The sequence below is a fragment of the Lissotriton helveticus genome, chromosome 2_1 (assembly GCF_964261635.1).
Source record: "Lissotriton helveticus chromosome 2_1, aLisHel1.1, whole genome shotgun sequence".
NCBI classification, from domain to species: Eukaryota; Metazoa; Chordata; class Amphibia; order Caudata; family Salamandridae; genus Lissotriton; species Lissotriton helveticus.
In genome coordinates this window covers 265823400-265840909 of record NC_136059.1, presented here as the reverse complement: position 1 = coordinate 265840909, position 17510 = coordinate 265823400, and the positions used below count along the sequence as shown (strand labels likewise).

At 43.5% G+C, this 17510-nt stretch overlaps 1 protein-coding gene across 1 annotated transcript in view; it reads right to left on the bottom strand.

The window, feature by feature from the left end:
* Positions 1–17510, bottom strand: part of MAPK4 (mitogen-activated protein kinase 4) — a 261201-nt gene that overhangs the window by 166824 nt on the left and 76867 nt on the right. The window lies entirely within an intron of this gene.

The following is a 17510-nucleotide window of genomic DNA, read 5'->3' as shown; positions in this document are numbered from 1 at the left end:
TTCAATTGAAGTGATCCAGCACCACTACACCCAAAATATATTGGTTTCTTAAATGACGGCCCAGGTCATGGATGTAGTGTCCATGATGACATGAGCTCAGCAGGTGGCCTTACTTTTGATGATTCTCCTGTAAAACCCCACCCACCACCCTCACCCTCCGTAGTCCACCATTTTGCCACACATACTGTAACATAAACAATTAGAAAAACGATGAAGTTCTACACTAATGGTATTAGAGAAACTAACAAATCACATCCTTTGTCCAGTGCAGATCGTGAAAGCCATGATCTCAAAGTAATTGCCACTTATTGTGGTTTGGTAATCAAATATACAAGTGTAGCAAATGGGTTCCGCCCATTTAGTTACCATGGATGTTGTTGCATTTGACTACCGGGTTTTTTGGACTTTTACTCACAGTAAATTAACAGTTTTTGGACTGAAAGTGCTAAGCACCAAGGTCCTCCTTTTAAAATATGGCTGTTAATGTTTATCTAGGGTAAGAGGCTCTGGGCTGGTTATACATGAACAAGAAAGCAAAAGCTTATGTGCACTTGGGCTGGCTGTGCGTGCAAGACTACCATCTTGTATAGCCTGATATCTGCACATAGGTAGCATGTCACAGAGGGGAATCTTCATGGATTGATACTTACCTGGGTTAGGCTTTATATTGTGAGTTGGCATTCATAGTGTAGGTTGTAGTACTTACTGAAGGTCTTTGGTGGTTACACTGTATTACACATTATAGAGCCCACAACCTCTTCAACCTCGGGAGCAAGGAAATCAGCTGCAAATCCACCTCCATTATCATCGACAGTCACCTTCCCAGATGGATGGAAACAAGCAGAGGTCAGACCCCTCCTCAAGAAACCCTCTGCCGACTCCAGCAAACTCAAAAGCTACCGCCACGTCCGACTGCTCCCCTTCCCCACCAAAGTTATAGAGAAGGCTGTCAACCCCCAACTCACCAAACACTTAAAGAGAAAAAACCTGCTGGATACCTCCCAATCAGGGTTCTGCACCAACAGCAACACCCTGACTGCACTGATCGCTGCCACAGACAACATCAGAACCCTTCTCATCCAGGGAGAAACAGCAGCCTTGATCCTCCTCAACCTCTCAGCAGTTTTTAACAACGTATCCTACCACACCCTCATCAAGTGACTCCATCACATTGCGATCCAGGGATCACATGTATCTCATCCTTCCTCACAGGACAAACCCAGAGAATCTGCCTACCACCCTTCACCTCAGAACCCAAGAGCATCATCTGCGGCGTACCTCAAGGTTCACCCGTTAGTCCCACCCTGTTCAACACGTACATGACACCCCTGGCCAATATCGTCAGAACCCAGAGCATTAGCCTCGTTTCCTATGCAGACAACACCTAGGTCATCTTCTTGCTCTAAGAAGACCCCTCCACCACCAGGACAAACTTCCACAACTGCATGACAAGTGTCGCTGACCAACTGTCTGAAGCTCAACACGGACAAGACAGAGGTACTGATTTTTGGGAAGAACATCCCCTGTGGATTGACACCTGGTGGTCCTCCAAACGTGGACTCACACCAACACCAACAGATCAGGCTAGCAACCTCAGCATCATCCTGGACAGCAAATTCACCATGAAATACCAGATCAATGCAGACTCCTCTGCCTGCTTCCACACCCTCGGAGCAAAACCAAAAGAAATGATGGACGGAGCATTGACAATACAAACACTCACCCCCAGTCAACTGATCTGGGTTTAATCCATCACCATTCTTTAGCCCACTCTGCCACCCCAGTTCAGACATGGCCATATGCAAATCAGTCTGACCCTGTGCCTCATGGGAACAGTCCAGCCCGAACTGCTTCCACACCCTCCCCATGCTTTGAAAGATCTTCAGATGGCTTCCCACCAACATCAGGAAAACCGTCAATCATGCCATAGTCACAAGCAGGCTGGACTACAGCAACACTCTCTATGCAGGAATCACCCCTCAACTCCTGAAGGTATCTAGACAATACAGTACTCATCCTCGACCTCCCCAAATGAGGCCACATCCTCCCTCACCTCTGGAACCTCACTGGCGCTCCATCCAGAAAATATGCCAATTCAAGATGCTGACACATGCCTTTAAGGCCCTCCAGAACCAAGGACCATCATACATCAACCACCGCCTGAACTTCCACCAACCCTCCAGACACCAGCATGCCGCCTCTCTCGCCCTCTCACACACTCCCTGCATCCGTCGAAGCCACAGTGGAAGACACCCCTTCTCCTAACTCTTTACTAAGACCTGGAATGACCTTCTCACCCATCTCCGAGAATCATCCCTGCTCCCGAAATTCAGAAGGTACTCAAGACCTGGCTTTTCGACTAAGCCCAGCAAGAATCAAACGCCTGGATACCCTTGCGGGTGATTAGCAGCGCTCTAAAAATCCTGATTGATTGATAGGCCAAATCTGGACTACAGTAAAGTGAACTAAAGTTTTGTCCCACTTAGATACCTATGGGATCCCAGTTAGACTTACAGGACCAGAAGAGGTGTCAATCTAGGGGTAAACATGCACACCAAGTATAGATTTACAGTTCCTAACATCATACTACACTCTGTATAGGACTTTAAGATTTGTCATATTTTCCTAATCCAGCTTGTAATCAGATTCTAGGACTTGTCCACTCTACAGGGACAAGTTAAGTGCTCCCTAGTAGATGATCAAAGACCATACAACCGAGCTATTAGCAGTGCTTGACACAGTTCCTTGGAAAGGCAGAGGTATGGAGGAAATGTGGATCTTCTTAATGAGCTTGTCACACTGTTCCTGGGCTGGGACAGCACTTGCCCACAGATACAAAAGAAGAGGACCAGACCTCTGGAGCCAACAGAAGAGGGGCTCGCCTTCAAAGTTTTGGTGGAAAGGGATAAGGAAGCTATGGTTGGAGTCGAGGCTCTCAGGGAAGCCCTTTCCACAGACAACTTGAAATCCCCATATCGTATTGCCCCATAATGTTGTGCAGGAGGGTTTCGACAAGGGTGGAGGCAAACTAGAACTGGCCAGGAGTACAAGCCTTCTTGAACGTTCCATTCCCATTTAAAAATCATGCACAAGCGAGAGACAGATAAGACTCTGGACCTGGGAGTGACAATGGTGAAAGAATGCCCAGTGAGAAGCAGAAGTCATCTGATGCCGTGCAAGGATGGACTGTGGGATTTTGACTCCAGCTGACCCCAGGATAAGGAAGGGTCTCTCCACAGCCATTGGTGCTGGCCCCCATATGGCCTGAAGTACAGTTGAAGGGTTAGACCTGCTGGGGTACTATGAATGGACTATGGACTGACACTTGACTCCACTGATCACACAGGTGCCATGCAAGACAAGCAGCAGGCCAGGGGGCCTGCATAGTGTGGCAAGTAGGGTGTTCTGATTTCTGGTTGTAGAGGTGCTGTGGAACATGCCCTCCCACCAAGCAGAAGAGAGCCTCAGGCACACAGGCAGAGGAAAGGTCTGGCCAAGGGAGCCAGAAAACATAGAAGTGCCCTTTATAGTCCAGGAGACCTGAAGCAATGGTCATGGTGAATGGGCTGACCACCAGGAGCAAACCAAGCCCAAATTCATTAAAATCAGTCCCATGGGGCCTGAGATTCAGCCTCATCCCCGTGGGCGATTCATTACAGGATCTTGAAATTCTAAAGGGAAGGGACAACCTCCCAAGGACTGGCATAACATTATTTATTGAGTGTGATGGGGAGGAGGTACATGCGAGGCCCCCTCCCCAGGTCAACTTTTTGGCCCCATCCCATGACAATCAGCATGAGTAAAGAGGTACCTGGGACCCCCACTCCCCATGACAAAAACGGCAAAGAAGAAGAAAAGGGACTGTGTGGTGCTCACACACCCCACGTGTCTTGGGGGCTGGCGTACCCCCTCTAAACCTCCCTCACAGAATCTTTGTAGTGGGAGCAAAACTGTTTTTTGCTCTCACCCACTGGAAAACAGAATGGGCGAGAACACAAAGAGGATGTTGGCTCCTAGACAGTGTGGGGAACTGACAGAGAACACAGAGGCAGTGAGGGGAGCCCCACTGACCTTAACAATACCTAAGGCTGTCATGCCTAAGGTGCGACTGGTGCACCCAATACTCAAAAAAATCAAAAAAAGAAAATGGTTGCGGCTCCTTCCTTGGGCAAGAGGGAAGTCGCTCATCAAGTATTCATGCTGGAGGGCATGTAGCAGCCCACAGTTCCCTACGGAGGGATTCAAATTTGCATAATTTCTTTATGGTGTTCCAAGGAGGGAAAGAGGCATACCAACAAATATATGCATGTTTTCTGGGCGTCAGAGGGGCAGCAGCTCCCACAAATGTTTTAAAAAGAAGTCAACCTATGTATCCCAGGTCATAGGATATATGACTTGTGGAAATTGGTTTCCATTTTCAAGCTCTCCCTGAGCCTGTGCTTTTGCACATAGTCTTTGTAGGGCAGGGATGTCCAGTGGTTGGTCCTAAAACTGCATATTGTGGCCTAATATGTACAAAAAAAGACTGAACACATGTATTGAATTTATTGATGCTGTTGATGCTGACAGTGCAGAGTTTTAGAGAATAATGAGTGTTGTTTTAATTTTGATACTATCCCCATTGACTTTCATGATTAGTTATAACATGGAATGTATATTGTTAATGTTTACCATGAACTGCAAAGGTCAAATATAACATGTTGGTACTTTTACTGATGTGGTGATATTCTAACAAAGCCAGTTAGCCTGCCTTATTGATAATGATATCCCCTTATATTATTCTTTTGCATCCTATATAGGTGGTGGATATTCTGATTGCAGTGTTACGGACCCAAAAGAGATCGAATGTCATATGAGTGGGTGAGAAATTGGGTTGTTGGTTAGGGGGTTGTGCGAGACTGGGTGAAAGTCACAATTTCAGGCTGACCTTGATGGAGCAAAGGCCAGATGCAGGAACCAGGTTAGTCCCACTGAAAAAGTTACCTTCTAAAGTCCAGCGAGAAGAATTGCGTTCACAGTGGAGGAGGCCACAATGAGCAGGGAGAGCATCCTGAATGTTCATTGCTGTAGCACGAAGAGCAGCCCAGGCTTTGCAGACGGTCGTTGCTTTAGCGCAAAGATCATGTTGGGGTCATAGGCAGTCATTGGTGAAGATTTGGGGTGGCGATCACCGTACGCTGTTGATGCTGTAGCATGAAGTGCAGATGCATTCTGGAGTTGACATGGGCAGAATGATCTTACCACAAACTAGCCTGTTCGCAGTCTCAAATAGTCCAAAACTTCAAGATTTCTCCTTTTCTTCAAGGAGGTGCTTAATCGATGCCACTCCAAGGGTCTAGAACCGGGGAGGTACGGCTCTCAGGGACTCAGTCCAGCAGTGGTCAGCAGGGCTCAGGCAGGTTCAGTTGCAGGTCCAAGGAGGTCCAGTTGCAGCAGGTAAACTGGGCAGTTACAGAGAGGCCTTTGGAGCTTATTATATTCATATAGCTCAGAACAGGTCAGTCAGCTGAATTGGAGTAACTTCAGCCTGATATGAAAGGTGTAGGTCCAATCTTCCTTCTCTTTAAGCAGGACAGTTCTCAAGCAGCAGGGCACCCTTCTACTGCAGTATCCACAGGTCCAGGAGTATCCTGAAGAGTTCAGTCTGAGGCTATCACTTTTATACCAGATAGCTGCTTTGAAATGGGAGAACGCTTCTGGAGTTTCGCCCTACAGAGGTGTCTGGAATTTCCTTCCTCCCTGCCCTGGTCTCAGTCTGTCTGGGGAGCATTAGGCTAATATGAGGTCTTTTGTGTGTGAGCTGAGCCAGTGCATTTGAAGGGCAAGTGTGGTATCAAGTCAGAAATGGCCCATCTTTACAACACCCACACCCTCAATTTGTAGTGATGTCTGGGCAGAATACACAAAGGCCATCTGTTACCTACACCTACTCATGTGACCTAGGAAAAGGCAGCAGGCACCAAATGTTTAGGACAAGAAAATGTAAACTTTCTAAAAGTGGTATTTTCAGAATTGTGATTTAATATCCAACTTTACCATTAGAGATGGTTTTAAATGTAATTTCCTCAGATTCCACACATGACTTTTCTACCTGCTCCCAATCAAAACTTATCTCTTACTAAATCAAATGTAGTAAGATAACCACATGTTATCCCATTGGTGAGGTAGGCCATGCAATAGTAAAAGAAATATGTGAGAGTTTTTCACTACCAGGACATGTAAAACTAAGTAAGAAATAAGGGTCAGGAATGGCAAAAGTTTATCTTCCCAGATCGAAATGCCACTGTAAAACTGCACTTGGCAATATGTGTGCTCCTATGTATGCAGGGGTTCACCCTTTCTTAATTGTTATTTTTCTTGACCAAATTACAGTGGATGATGATAGAGAAAGCAGCTTTATTTAAAACCCTTTGTTTACCCCACCGGCATTCCATGAAGAGGGCCAGCCTATATTCATGCCAAATTTCAACCATATATTTTAAAGAAAGTGTGCTTGGTTCTAAGTCAACAGCAAGGCTTGTGGTTCCTCAGAGGGAACAGGCTGGTGTCCACACTTTCTTGTTTGGGGCAGCTAAAGAATGAAGCGCTCTTCCTTTGGGTATGGGACAAGAAACTAATAACTAATCATCTGGCCTACAGGAATCACTAAAGACTTTACTCCTTACTAGGAGGCAACTCACTCTTTAAAAAGATTTGACATACTCTTTCTCTTCTCATACAAGTGTTCCTTAGCATCAGGACCCTCTTGGGGCAACAGCCATTTGCAAATACTCTAACATATAACTGTAAAAAATGGCCTATTACTTGAGAGGGCTGAAAGTCCCACTTAAATATTAAACACAATCCTTGCCAGGGTTAACCACAAAAGTCACTAAATAAACCTGTGCTTATCCCTCAGGTAGCTTTGCACAAAAGCAGTCAGGCTTAACTTGGAGGCAATATGTAAGATATCTATTCAGCACTCAAACAGTAACAAAATGAAAACCCACAACAAGAAAACTCTCAAACCAATTTAGGAAAATAGAACTAACTGTAGTACATAAAACCACCCCAAAATGACAATAATATAGTCAGTAGAACTGGAGATATGAGTTTTTACAGTTTGAGATGAAAATAGCAGAAGAAGCAGTTTTAGGTGAAAATAGCTCCAAGAAGAAAAAAGCGCCACTTGCAGTTATCTGGTTGCACCGGATAAGGGCAAAGTCACAAGTTCAAGTCAACTGTGATGGAGTGCTTGTAGGATACAGGGACCAGATTAATCTTGCAGAAGAAATACCTTCTCAAGTACAGTGAGAAGAGTGCTGTTCGCTTTTGCAGGGGCTGCAAGGAGGTCATTCCTAGCACAAGGAGCAGGTTGGGTTACAGACGATCCCGTCGCTTGTGATTTGCACTGGACATTGTTGCGGGCTGTTGCCACGAAGTGCAAGTCTTGCATTGTTGGTCGTCGCGTCGGTCACTAATGATGCGAAGAGCAGGTCAAGCTGAAGCTTTGAGGTGGAGGTAGTTGCGGGCGGTCAGTTCCTGCCACAAAGAGCGTCTGTATCTTCCCTTTTTCTTCAGGATAAGTACACTCTGATGCCAGTCAAAGGTCTAGGACCTGGGGGGCATCTCTTGTTGACCAGGACTCACTCCAGCAGAGGCTAGAACAAGGGCTCAGGTAGGTTAAGTTGGTGCTTGTCAGCTGGGTTGTTGCAGAGAGGCCTCTGCAAGCTTGTTTTTTTCTCCTGTAGCTCAAACAGGAAGTCAGCCAACTGACCCTTGTGTCTCTTCTGGGGAGTTTGGTTTCAAGGCACACAGGTCCAATATTCCTTCTTCAGACTGCAGGGCAGTTCTCTTCCGAATCTTCCACAGGGCCAGGAATGGTCTGATGAGATGTTCTGAAGGTTTATACCGGTTGCCAGCCTTTGTGTGGGGGAATTCCATGGCCTACCTTCAAAACTGGTTCGGATAAGTTCCCCTTCTCTTAGTCCTGGCTCCAAACTGTCTAGGCTTGGTTTGGCCAGCAAGATACCAACTTTCTGAAGTGGCATTTTCAGAATAGTTACTTAAAATCTGACTTTAACAATAAAGGGGATAATACATTTAATTTAATTTGAGTGTAAACAACATTTCTCTATCTGGTCTCCATCTGAAGTTAGTGCATATTGAGTGTAATAAGGTAATACAATGTTAGTCTCTGGGAGAGATAGCTTTACAACAGTGAAAAAGGACTTCAGGAGTTTTTCACTGCCAGGACATGTGAAAAGTAAACACACATGCCCTACTCTTTAAATACCAGGCACTCTGCCCTATGAGTGTGTAGGACCTAACTTAGTGATGACGTATAAGTATTAACAAGCATTTGCAATGCAATAGGTCTCGCATTCACGCGGGTTTGAGCTATTGGCATTGTAAATGACAATGCCTTTTATGTTTTGCATTTTAAAACATAAATAAAAGCCATTGTCATTTACAATACTAATACTAATAGCTTAAGCTTTAAAGAGCCTTCTTGACCGCTTGTTAGATTGTCAATATCAGATGAGGAGACCGGTCTGCGACATCTTCAAAGTAGTGATAAATAGTGCAGTGAAGAAGATGTGTAGGTGTTGTAAATTACACAGACACAAAGTGTGAAGTGAGAGCTACATATGATCCGAGCTATAAACACTAACAAAGCGCTCCAACACCTTTTGCTCTGTAATTACACCGTCCCAGCCCAGGAGGAAGAGCGGGGGAGGAGGGGCTATTTCCTGCCCTCTCCATGATTTGAATTTGCAGTGTGGCATTGCGTAATGTCATTGCCATCTTTGGCCTAATAAAAAACACTTAAGCTGTAGGGCCCTGGCTTCACCTCCTGGTACAGGGCGGGCTGTGCTTTATGGCAGGCGTGGAGGGATGGTCTCTGCTGCAGCTCCGGCCTCGTACAGTGCCCCTGCTATTACTAGTGAGCTAGAGGCGCTGAGGTAGTGCTATTGGTATTGGTAGTATTGGTATTGGTGGTGGTGGTATTGGTGGTGGTGGCATTGGTGGTGGTATTGGTGGTGGCGGTATTGGTATTGGTATTGGTGGTGGTGGTATTGGTATTGGTGGTGGTATTGGAATTGGTGGTGGTATTGGTATTGGTGGTGGTGGTATTGGTGGTGGTGGTATTGGTGGTGGTATTGGTGGTTGTATTGGTACTGGTGATATTGGTACTTGTGGTGGGGGTATTGGTGGTGGTATTGGTGGTGATGGTGGTATTGGTGGTGGTATTGCTTGTGGTGGTGGACTTGGTGGTGGAGATATTGGTGGTGGTATTAGTGGTGGTGGTGGTGGTATTGGTGATGGTAGTTGTGATGGTAGTGGTATTGGTGGTGGTGGTATTGGTGGTGGTGATATTGGTGGTGGCATTGGTGGTGTTGGTGGTATTGGTGGTGATGGTATTGGTGGTGATGGCCGTATTGTTGGTGGTGGTATTGGTGGTGGTGGTATTGGTGGTGGTGGTGGTATTGGTGGTGGTATTGGTACTGGTGGTGGTATTGGTGGCATTGGTGGTGGTATTGGTGATGGTATTGGTGGTGGTGGTATTGGTGTTGGTGTTGGTATTGGTGGTGGTGGTATTGGTGATAGTAGAGGTTAATCTACATATGCATCTGAATATAAATGTACCATGGTAATATTTTTCTCATGCATGAATCTCCTTCCTGATGCACACTTGTTATGCTCTATCCAAATTATTAAATACTTTACAGCGTTGTGATGACTGCGCCAGTCGTGTCTGCCTTCCCTCAAACATACTCATTAAAAATACATTGATACTGCTGCAAGAACTATTTTTGCTACATGTATTTACGTTTGTGCTGGAACTTTGTGACATAATCAATAGCTAAAATAGAATGTTGGCTGTGGTGATTCTTTATGTCCATTCTGCGGAGTATCTAGATCATAGACGGTAACTGGATAACAGGGATGCTTTTCACTAAAGAGTTATGGGTGGCATGATAATAATGGGAAAGAAGCTCATGTTGACTACAAGGTCACCCAGAACTTCAAGGAGAGAAAGATCCCTTTTGTTCACAGTCATCCATCAACAATTGTATATTGTAAATGGGTTCGAAATGTGTTCACTGTTGTGAACAGGGTTTTGGAATTGTAATATTTTATTTTTACATGGAATGAAGGCGGCAGACTTCAGTCTCAGGATTACATTAAATAACTAAAAACCAAGTTGTGTTTTTGGCTGCTGTGATACACCTGCAATAAATAAGGGCGTTTTGAAAAGCATGCAGATGAATGAAACAGGCTACAAGACCTCATGGCACTGCCGTGCAATGCTCTGTCACAATTCCCTGGAGCCTGAGTGCCCGGCCTGCGGTTCACCCAGCTGCGCAGACGACATGCTGACAGAGGGCCTCACAAACCGAGTTTACCCCCTCCTTTGCTCATGGTTCTTTACCTGCATCCCCAGAGGTGCTGGTGCTGCCATCCACAACATTGTTGGCAAGCCGCCTCCCAAGTCCACTCATTTTCTGCTTCATGAGGTTGACTCATTGGCTGAACAGCAGTGCATAGTCCTGCAGATGGTCCTCCAGAGACCTGAGCTCCATGGTTTGTTCACCTGGCCTGCTTCCGTGCAGTGGTGGGCGACTCTACTGATCTCCTAGAGTGAACTCTATGCCATTATGGATTGGACTGCTACGTGATTGGCAGCCGAGACCTCCCTCACTTTTTCTTCTCATGCCTTATGCCACTATATTAACAACTCACAATGTTGCCTTTCTAGACCCACCCTGCTCTACCAAACGGTATGCCTAAGAGCGCTTAGTCATTTACTCTGCCCAGCACAGGTGTTGGTAAAGGACCTCGGATCCTTAGTCTAGATTTTTGACTATATGCCTGGAACAAAATCTCCCAGAAACTAACTGTTACAGACCACACAGCACAAGCCAGCTACACAAACTGCCTCCACCATGACGTTATCGGATGTGACTTTTGATTCTATCATGGCAGAATTTAAAAACATGCACACCACAATAGCTTTAGTGGAGAGGTCCACTACAAAAACAAATAGGGACCTTAAGGTCTTAAAGGATAAACTTGCCCTGATGGGGGATTAGATGGACAGGACAGACCGTGGAGTGGACAAACCCGAAAGTATAAGTGCCTGTGGCCTGGCGGGCTGAACTGTGGAACAGCCATAAGTGACTTACTTAGTGAATTACAAAGATTGTAGCTGTAGGAACAATATACAGATTTTTGGCAACCCTAATAAAGAGGAGAACCTGGATGTTCCACATTTCTTGCAAACTTTCATTATCATAGTTATGGATCTGCTGTTTGCCTTGCACTTGGATTCCAATGTGCCCACAGGACCATGGCACATCACACTAAATTGCATCATCATTGCCAGCCTCCTTCGGTTTCCACAAGTGAGGTCAATCCTTTCCGAGGTCAGAAAACACAGTCCCTACCTCTTCAAAAAGACAGTAAGTTCTTTTGATTTCTCTTATAAAACCCATGTTCTTCAAAAGAAGTTCCTGGCCCAAACTCTCACATGTAGAAAATAAGATCTCAGATTTGGGCTCTTGGAACCAGCGATTGGGATTGTCACTGTCAGCGACAAAACTAAAGAATTTTGAAATCCGGCACACCAGGAGCTTTGACTAGTAGGTAAGGAGAACCAACACCCGGCTGTGGTACATCCCAACCTTGGCTGTCCTGGAAATAACCCCTGTTTTTGATATGATACACTCAGAAGCAAAAGGAACGCTACTAAGATGGCAGACAGGATTGCCATCCCATAGACCAGGATGAAATATCGCTCTTCTTTCTAAACGGAAAGTTCCACCGAGCGAGCTCTTTTGCCTACTTTACAACTCTCACTCCAGGGGTTATCCCTTCATTTGACCCTTCAATGACTTGGTGGATTCTTGTAACACAACTCCTATGTTGGATGGACGCACCCCTGTCAGCTATGATACTACCCAAACAAAATATATCTGTCTGACCTACCTTGGGTGCTGGAAGTGCTCACCAAACAGTACTTAGCGACTCAGTACAGACTTGTCAATTTTATTATAATTTCTGTCCCCCACCCCTGCTACCCATCGCCGAGACCTGCATGCTGACACTGCAGAGACTTGGCCCAATACTGCCTGCTGATCTGTGGATCTGGTCCCTTAACATGAGCGGTATGACCCACTTCATTAAATGTAAAAAGACTCTGACCTTCCTGGGTTCTAAATAAACTGATGTCATCTTGATACAGGAGACTCACCTTGATGCTGTTGAATCAGCCAAACTCAAACAAGACTGTGTGGGTAGAGCTATCGTTTCCTCAGGCTTTGATGAATCGCCTGCTTGAAAGTTAACGACTGTGCATTCTTCCAGGAAGAGTCATGTACTACTGATAAACAACTGTCGGTGCAAATGCGAATACAAAAAACATGGCGTGGGATGAGGTCTTTGCCTGCATCAAAATATTGGGTCAGACATTAATCTTTGTCTCCATCTATGACCCAACAGGACGTTAGAGAGCCTGGCTCTCTACTCTCAACCGTTAACTGGCTGAATCTGGGTCTCATTCATTGATCTCTGTCGGTGACTGGAACATGGACACCAACCCTATTCAAGACTAAACAATCCAACCCAACACCAGATGTGATAATGACAATGATATATGCTTGATCACTCCCTCAATAACATCTGGCGCCTGTTGCACCCTTTCGACGCGCAATATGCCTAATTATCACCAGCACACAGCTCGGAATCTAGACTCAACTTCTTTTGAACAAATATGACTACTCCTGCAAAGTTGTTCGAAGTGTGAAATTGGGGTTAGTGCCATTTCTGATGCTGCACCAGTTGTCATCACAGTGTATGCCAGATGGTTGCCTTGAAAGCCTGTACTTGGGTGGTTAAATACCTTAAAATTTAAACTGTTGGAGGAAAAGAAGAGACTTATGTCCCTTTCTAATGACTACCTTGCGCTCAATGAACCCACCACTGACTCCAAAAACTGCTCAAGGCGGCAGGTGAGGCCTATGTATGGTGGATCAGTATGGGAGAATTCTGCGTCTTGAGATCTGCTGCAGAGAGCAAGACACTATCTCTGGGAGCAGAAGTTAAGTCATTAAGAGACCAAATATTTGGAGTCATCCAGGAATGCTTCAGGTCCTTAACAGTGAAAACATTCAAACTCAACTGCCTCTATACTTTGGTTGTAGAAAAAGCACTAACATGTATCAAGCGGACAAACGAAGAACACCGCGAGAAGGCAAGCAGACTGCTAACATTTAAAGTGAAGCAGAGGAAAGCCCAATGTGCCATACCGGCTGTTCCCAACACCACAGGGGAGATCCTTACCCATTCTGCCACTATAGTCTGTGAATTTGCCTCCTTCTATTCTGCACATCTGAGTATACGGCAAGTAGGACTAGTGGGAAATATTCATGGACATGAATCCGCTTACCCACCCTTTCTGTACAATTTCAGGATGAGCAGGAAGAAGAAATTTCAGAGGAAGAATTCTTAGAGGCCATTAAGTCCATGGCAACAGGGAAAGGCCCAGCGGAAGACGGCTTCCCTCTTGAATTTTACAGAGCCACATAGCCCGCAGTAATTGCTTCCATTTTTTGGGAACCTATGTCCACTGGACTCTTACATCTGGAATTCAACTGAGCCAAATAAGGATGCTCTTTCATGTACCAATTATCATCGCATTTACTCATGAAATTGGATATGAAGAATTTAGCAAACATACTTGCTACCAAACTGAGCAAAGTGATCTTCTTCCTAGTGAATGATATACAAGTGGGGTTTGTGCCACACCAATCTTCCATATGAGAACACGGGCCTACATCCTTTAGGAGACCAAATGACAAATTGCTTCTCTCCCTGGATGCTAAAAAGGTGTTCAAGCATGTCAAATGGCCTTATCATTTTCCTACTCTGGTCGATTCGGTATTGGTCAGAATTTCCTCCATATGGTCCAAAGACTGTATAATACTCCAATAGTGCAGATTAACTCATTTGATAAATCTTTTGAGTAAGCAACTAAATAGTGAAGGATGAAACAAGCAACTTAAGGAAATGAAAGATGATTGTGTAACACACTTAATTTATAGTTTTGATGCTGAACGTGAACGTTTTTTCACTATAAAAGCAACTAATAAGGGTTTAGGTGTGGGATTAGTACAAAGATAAAGATGATGGAGAGCATTTTCCTCAAGAGCACTGAGGAACATGAAGAAAAAAGTATTCTGTCATTGAAAGGAAAGCACTAGCTGTGGTATACACAGACGTATGAAAAAGCATTCAGGGAAATTGGTTAGAAAGAAAAGTAGTGCATATAAATGGATCATAAACCTACAAGAAGAGACATTTATTGACCCCCAGAAATTACATAAAATATGTCTGGCCACAGAGAGAGCAGATCTAGAGGTAGGATGGAAGGAGGAAGCAGCAAAGGATTAGCTGGACTGTTTCGAACAGTTAGAAAGGAGGTGTCCAATGTGGGTGGTATGTAAGAGGAAAACACCTAGTACCTCTCAATAGTGTCTAAGGTAAAATGTTAGGGTTGGATTGTGTGGGACATCTGGGCGTCAATAAGGTAAAGTACTAAATAAAGTGCAATTTTTGGTGGTTCAATTCTTTTTTGGATGTGGCAAGACTGGTTCCTGGTTGTGTGGAGTGTTCAAATAGTGACAACGTAGGTGCGAAGAGGACTCCACACACGATTTGTAGGACTTTACCCTCAGCACCTTGAGAAGAAGTTGCTATTCTCACATTTCGTCTCATAGAAGGATAGAACACCATGCAGTGCATTTTGATTTTCCTGGTTTATTTTCTAGATGGCCTGAAACTGCTTATGAAAATGAAACTCATATTATGAGCATTATCAGGTTCTTAAAAGAAAAAGTTTTCTTGCTACCATTTGGTGTTCAATTCACCTTATGAGCCAGTGTCAATAAGAAACATAAATGTTATCACTCTAAAAGATTTAACAAGACTATTAAACAGTGCATTCAAAGGAAAAGGAGTTGTAGGGGAAAGTGGAGGAGGATTTCCAAGAGATAGTAATGCCATATAGAATCAAACCTCATGCCATGAAGGGGAAAGCTGCTTGCAAATTGTTCAAGATTGAGATTGAACAAAGACATTGTCAGTATGAATTAAGAAAGTGAATACAGAAACAAAGAGCTGATCAAGGAGAAAGACAGAAAAGAGAAGTACGATGCAAGGAAAGTGATGAGACAAATAGTATTATGGTGGCCGATTTGGAAATGATTAAGCTACTTGTGAGAAAGAGTGGTCTAAATATTTGAGACTATGATGGCCTATGATGAATTGAAGACAGACGATTATTGCATCTGAATTTAAAACAGAGTAATTAGATGTAAGAGTGACTCAAGAGTTTGGGGATGGGAGGTTCCCAGAGCAACAAAACCTTGAGAGGCCAGATAAAAAAGATCTTCAGGAAGGAATAGTTCACAGAACCTCTTTGGATAGAAGCAAGAAAATACCTATTTAAATCAGCCTATTTAAAGCATTATGTTATATAAGGAGGCCACATGTGTTACTTCTTCTTGGGTATATATCTTGGTTTATTTCTTCATTTTCTGCTAACTGTCGTGGTGTTTAGCTCATTTTATTTTTTGTTAATTGTATAAAAGGGTGAATGTGTGACATAGTAGATGGTTAAGATAGAATGATTACTGCGACAATTCTTTATGGACATTCTATGCCAAGCCTGTCCTGGAGAATCGGTTGCAGTTGATGGAGCCTGGCAGTGGATGGGGTGTTGCTTATGAGTATACAAACCTTTCTTATGTTCAAGTCAAGTCATGTACAGCTTTATTAGATTGCTATTTCATACAATCATAAAAGCACAAATTAAAACGTACATAGTTAAAAAAGATGAAAACGTATGAGTATACAAATCTTTCTTATGTTTAAGATTTCCACACAGATTACTTCTTTTAACTTTCATTGTAAAGCTTTGGACCCGCTTTTAATTACTCTAATGTACTATCTACTAATGAGATGGTACCAGAATCTTGCCTGACATAAATATTATGGCCCAAAAAATTGTTTACAAAAATCTTCCCCACTGGAATTGATATTAGTAGATCTGCAAGCAATAGGGATATATTCAGGGCACAATATTTATGTCAGATGATATTTCTGTATATGATATACTGACTTACAACCTCTGCTAATACCTGGCAAATGTGGATGTATTATTGTGGGCTGTATTATCAATGCCATGCTGCAATATGGCTGCAGCAATTCTGTTGATTGAGGATTTATTTGCATTTTATATTATTGTTGGACATTACATCGCCTTTCATTGGAGAACGTGAAGGATGCTTTTAAATTAACAGTTTAATTATGTTGATACTATATTAGCATTTTATACCACTGTATCAGTCTCACATGGTTTTGGTGTGACAAGCGACAGCTTAAAAAAAGAGTTTAAAAAAAATGATGTTGATACTAATACTGATTCACTTCAATAAATATTTTAAATATTTATTTACGGCTGTATTTAATTGATTGATCCTTCCTACTAATCACTCATGCCAACTGAAATTTACCAATGCATATTATCTTTATTCCACATATTATCAATATTTTGCTCACGTTTACCTACAAACTGTCTATTTTTGATCTGTTTAAAAAGTCTGAGTGATTCAACTACAGACATAATCTGCATATTTCAGTCTTCTTGCTGGAATGGGTTGTTTGCCTAAAATACCATATTTTGTTTACAACACGTACCTATTGTGTCACTGATTTCCTACCACATTTCATGATAAATGTTTTGAGTTTTAGAAATATGCATGATCACACACTAAATACAGTGGTTCAATGCAGTTGAAGGTATTCATGTATTTTATACACTATTCCAGTATGTCATTCTAACATTGCAGGTATTGGTTCAAAAGATCCGCAAATTGCTAATGACTCTAATGCCAAGGCCGGCTGAAAGTGTAACATGATAAGGGCCACTCGAATACAAGGTATGTCTAATTTCCAATGATAAAGATAACTTCAGTTACCAGCTGCTGGAAAATTGCCCTTTCTGCAGGATTTTTTGTCTTTTTATTGAACCCTATTTTGCTGGCTGTAGAACTTAGTGCACTTTACCACTGCTAATCAGCAGTAAAGTGTTTCTGCTCTACCTGTTAAACATGTTAAAATTATATACACCTGATTGGCCCATTTCATTTCTGTATAAGTCCCTAGTATATGGTACTACATGTACCCAGGGCCTGTACATTAAATGCTACAGCACTCATTGTGCCACTCACCACAGTAGCAGAAAAGAACTTGTCTCCAAGCTGCTACTTCATCCCGCCATTTTGCACTGGTAAATTGCACCTTTTAGCAAGCCTAATCCTTCCTTTTTAATGATTATAAGTCACCCCTAATGTAGGCCTTAGAAGCCTGCAAGGTGTGGCACAGGGTATTTTTAATGATTTACATGACCTGGCAGTGAAACCCCCCCAAAGTCGTTTTTCACAGTGACAAGGCTGTCTCTCAAA